The 5,339-nt window shown below is 43.8% G+C and overlaps 1 long non-coding RNA gene across 1 annotated transcript; it reads right to left on the bottom strand.

Moving 5' to 3' along the window:
- Positions 1–1,279: 1,279 nt before the first annotated feature.
- LOC123142994 (uncharacterized) lies at positions 1,280–3,038 on the bottom strand. The gene is made up of 3 exons (XR_006470663.1): positions 2,669–3,038; positions 2,031–2,038; positions 1,280–1,743 (listed from the first exon to the last, which is right to left on the bottom strand). It is a non-coding gene; the product is annotated as an uncharacterized lncRNA (long non-coding RNA).
- Between the last annotated feature and the right edge of the window lie 2,301 nt (positions 3,039–5,339).

Raw genomic sequence — 5,339 nt, 5'->3', positions numbered from 1 at the left:
CCCTCACGTAGGAGCAGTGCTAAACTGGCTCAAACGAACTGACAGGAGCGGATCAGCAGTCAGAAAACAAGATAATCTTTAGTATCACTTCGGCTGTAGCTCAACTTGGTTTCGATCGGCTGTGTCTGACGAGAACGTATCCTGTGCACCCAGCGGACTCATGCACCTGGTGCTCCGGTGGAACATGAGCCCTTGGATTAAAAAGAGAGGGACAAGATGCGGTGCAAGGGGGGCTACTGGTACATTTTGCAAAACTGACCTTCGCGTCTAGCTAAATCGAGCGAATCGACCTCACAAACCCAGTCCGTCTATCCCCTTTTCCTCTGTCCCTGTACGACTGCTCCAGGTTGCCGGCTGAGCTACTGGAAAATTTGGGTGAATCCCTCTCTCCCCGTCCCTCTCCTGCTTCTGGCGTTGAAACACGAGTACCCAAGATCGAAATCATGATGTCCGGCGGCGGCTCGCTGTCATTTGCGTCTCTATACCGACGCGGGGCTGTAGCTTTGTGGATATGAGGAGAGAGGGATTCGCCCAATTCTGCCAAATTAGAATCTCTTAAGTGTAGTGTTTTAGATTCCGCACAACTAAGATGTGACGGTTGCTTATTGGCTGACAAATCAAAACGCTATGATACTATGCCAAATGCCGTCAGTTAGGCTGCTTTTGCCTGTCGAGATGGGTGTTCTGCTTTGCCGGGAGATTCAACATTATGTTGTCTGATTGCCTAGGGCTGGTAAATCCGGTTGAAGACGTAGACGACGAAGAGGGCTCCAAATCTTCAGGTTCTTGTGCAACTTCAGAAGCTAAGTAGTGTGCTTTCAGCTTTTGCAATTATCTTTGTAAAACGAGAAGCCAATATGGCAGCTCACGAGACTGCTAATTTTACCTCTCGTGCTAGTCCAGATCATGTCCGGTTGTTTCAGGCTCTGGTTTTTGTGGCACCATGTATTCAGCAAGACTTTAAACGTGCTACAAAAATAGTATGCGACTTTTTTTAGCTCAGATGGGCAGTTGTTGTACAATTTTACATGCATGCTTGTTTTGTTCCAATATGAACGAGATGATGTTCTGGCATGGAATCATCTAAAGAAAATGTGTCAAGAGATCTTCGGTTCAGCTACAAAATAACAGCACCACAACTACTTATAAAGTTGTTTTTCTAATACTCACTCCGTCCGAAAATACTTGTCATCAAAATGGATAAAAAAGAGATGTATCTAGAACTAAAATATGTCTAGATACACCCCCTTTTATCCATTTTGAAGACAAGTATTTCCGGACGGAGGGAGTACTTAATAGTACAGAGTTATATCCTGGTCAATTTGTTTTACAGAGTTATAACTTTTGATCTTTCCAACTGACTGAAGAATAAATTACATGAAAATTCTGCATTTTTTCCAAAGACAAAAATGAGTAATCAGGAAACAGATACATAAGCTGATACAAGAGCACAACTTCGATTTTCTCAGGTACAATGCATGGTTTAAAACAGAAGCTCGGTCAGATAGATGAACCGTATAAATGAAGAGGACACATGCCTTCATATGCAGTCTAACATATCTTCTTCATTTACAGCAGAGTAAGACTGCTACTTGAAAAGCAGAATCTACAGATATTCATACAGCTCAAACTTTACATATTCTATTGCAATGTCCATTTGAGATTTCTTGAAATTCAGGCATGAGTAATGTCAGAGTTTTAATCACTTCAATGCTGCAGACCGTCATCCAGTTATAAATTTGCCTGAAAATAAGACAAACATCATTGCAGGTTGTAAGTTATCATCACTCTCGGGCTCATATGTTGACCCCCATGTATGCACAATAATAGCGATTTAGTTCATGAACTGAAGCTCACACATTGGACATACTAATTCTTTTAGCCTGTTGTAGCTATTTCCAACATTTTCGACCAACCGGATCGTGCCTTAACTATTTGAGAAAAAGAATCTAACAAGCGACAAAATCTACTCCCGTTGCCATAGTTGACCCAATGCTTAGAGCAGCACTTTCCATTGACTCCATGATTACCTGTTTTCCTGCAAATATAATCACAAAAAATCACATTCAGGTTCAAAAGTAGAGAACTAACCTACTAATCCATAGTTGACCCAATGAAGTACAAAGCAGCACACATCCAGATTTTTACCTCAGAGAAAAGCAACAATGTGCATTGCAGAAAGACAAATGAGGAACATTAACAATCAATGCCATGAAAGTTCAATTGGACATTGTAAAGGCCCTTTCCATTTAATATGAGAAAACTTAAGTGGGTCACAAGAACATATAATACATTGCTAGTTCATGTCCAAGAAAATCACAGGAACATCGATAGTAAACCTACTCTTGCCATGTATGGAGGCTCTCAGGTTTCCATTTTTCTCACATACATGTCAAATTGCTTCATATCATGGCAAGAGTACATGATATGAAAATTGTATACAAATGAAGGATCAGAAACATAGATCGCATCATCAATTTTCCACTATCTGCAGTAATTACTGGTAAGAATTTCACCATTATAACTGCATGTCTCGCATCGATTTGGTGCTCACGCTTTTCAATTTCCTAAATGCCAGTGGTTTCAAACAAATTGGGGGAACTGGCGAATTGGAAGATTAAAATATGACTACACGTGGTTGACAAAAAATCAAATTCAGTGCTCATACCTCGGATCCTTGAGCTGTAGAAAGATGATGGGTGGCTCGTAAGCAGCTACAGCGCCGGGTCGCTATGTAGACGAAATCGCTGTGAGCCGCCGGTGGACCACATGATCTGGATCCAGGGCAGTGGTGCGTTAACGGCGGAAGCCCTGGAAGTCTGACCCTAGCTCAAGCCTGCTGCGATGGTACATGATATGGCAAGGGGACGAACTGGGCTCGGGAAGGTCCATTCACTTGATTTAGATGTACTGCAAGGACTGTTTCGCAAATGTACCATCAGGTCCATGTGCTAACCGGATCATGTCCCTTAGTTTTGCATCGAACGAGCCATATATCACCGGTGCATCTGGTGCACGAGTTCGCTCGTTTCACCAGATACATTCTCTGCGTCTGACTGGCCTAGAGCGGAGCGGGGGGCGTTTATATAGCCCGCAGCTACAGGACACGTCGCGCGCCGGAGCACGTCCATGCCTGCCACGTATAAAGGACACGCAGTTGGACGCGTCCGTACCTTCGCGAAGCTGGATCGCTCACCCATATCACGAGCTAGCTGCTGATTCGATACACAGCACATGCGGATGCCGGTGCCCAAGGCCAAGTAGGAGTCTTCTGTCTGATCAACGTGTCCCAACCTCATTGCATCTCTATTCTTCGGTTCGATAGAAAATTATGCGCACATGCCATGCTTACATTACCACAGGTGGAAGCTATCCCATTAACTATGGTATGATGACGTAGAAGAGGGGGCACCAGGGACATACTCACTCATTTTTCTACGAGTTAGACATGGAGGAGCGAGCGCCGGGTGGCGGATTACCGTACGATGGCGAAGGCGCTGGTGCACGTCGGAGAAGGCATAGGCGCGGCAAATGTGGCTGCGGAGACCACCATGAAGACCGCAATTGAAGCCAGGAAATAAGATTCCGTGGGCGAAATCGATAAAGCAGATCTCGAGGCGCAACTATTTCACAAACTAAATAATAGTCGAAACAAATTCATCCAGCTAACCCTTTTGTGTACCGTCCGACAAGACAGGTCGGTGCTGCACGGCACTGAGTAGCGTCTGGCTGACAGGCGCGCTACACATCTGGCCAGTGTGACACCCCAGGCCTCACTCTTAGTTGTGCAGCGCCTAGGTGAAAGGAGTTGCACTACCTTATATTAAAACCATTATACCTTTTAATCCGTGCATCCGATAAAAACATGCCTTATATGAATGTTGTGCATTTTTTTGTGTTCTACGTAATGGTGGCATTTTCATCTATGTTAGGATCAATTGCTTGGTGAAAACTCGGTTGCAGAAGTGCATTATAATATAACTGACAAAATCTGTTAAAACTTACAAACTTGGCATGATGAGAGCCATTGACCTATAGCTCTTATGCATTTGCATCCTACATGAGTTTTGCACTACATAATGTGTACTTTCACGCCATGCCTATGGTTTCCATGTTAATCATCTTTAACATGTTCATTTCTTGCATCTAAATGACTAACATGATATAAATGAACTTCGGTTACAGAAAGTTGCATTTTGTAAGATCCATAGTAATTAATCCTGACATCATATGAATATGATCTAATTATGAGAAAATTTTATGTCTACTTTAAGTCCATGTCATTTTCATACCCACTAAATATCTGCATCACTATGTTTTGAGACATAAAGTACTTGAGGCAATGTTCTGCCAGATTGACACGTTAATTTCACCAAGTCCCTCGATGTCAACAGAACTTTGCATTTTGTATGTAAGTGTCGAACCCACAAGGAGCAGAAAGGAAGCCACCACAAACCCCGCAACTACACCGTCACTTAACGCAGACACGTACACACACAATCCGGAGTCTGAAAATAGTCTACTTTGTCGGTTGCTAGGGAAACTAGATAAAAGGGGTATTTAACTAAACTACTGACAAGAAGATAAAAACAGGAAATAAATGACACTAAGTTAGTAAGGACCGTGCTTGAGTAGTAAAGTGTTCTCTAGGGTTCCGGAATCACCACCATTGAGATGAATTATCGTATCCTTTATTCACCCTTCATGCACATAAGTATGCGGAGCCAGGTACAGAACATGTTCTACTCAACGTAGAGTCCATGCCACGTACACCACTATCGCAACGTCTTCGAACAGGTTACCGCTACGATAATTGAGGATTTCCCCGTGGACGCAACTTCTTGAAGGGTTCTCCATTAATCCCCTCTCAATTGCAACAAGAAGGAATCGAGGCTTTTACTGTCACCTCGAATTACCTCATATCCCCAACCCTCACAATGACAGTAATAAACTCCATGACAACAAGGCAAAAAATGTGAGTGAGCGCTCCTCTCAACATTTGCGAAGGCTACTAACTCGAATCATAAATAGAAGATATTGGATCCCATCAAGTATTATATAGGGTTCAACCATATTCCCAAAAATTAGTACAACTACTCAAACATAAATATGAAGGTTAGGGACACGTTACAAGCAGGTGAAGGCAGAAGGCATGATGGTGTTGGTGGATACGGTGGCGCGGTGGTGATGGTAGCCGTGCCGGTGGCGATGACGACGGGTGCGGCGCTGGTGAAGGCGTCGGCGCGATAGCACCGCACGGAAGGCGTGGTGGTGCTGGTGGAGACGGCGGCGCGGAGCCTCCTCCTCTTCCCTTGATGTTGTTGTCCCTCCTTCTATGG

Source organism: Triticum aestivum, chromosome 1B, assembly GCF_018294505.1.
Source record: "Triticum aestivum cultivar Chinese Spring chromosome 1B, IWGSC CS RefSeq v2.1, whole genome shotgun sequence".
In the NCBI taxonomy this organism is placed as follows: domain Eukaryota; kingdom Viridiplantae; phylum Streptophyta; class Magnoliopsida; order Poales; family Poaceae; genus Triticum; species Triticum aestivum.
The sequence above is the reverse complement of the archived record's forward strand: the minus strand, read 5'-3'. Positions and strand labels throughout refer to the sequence as shown.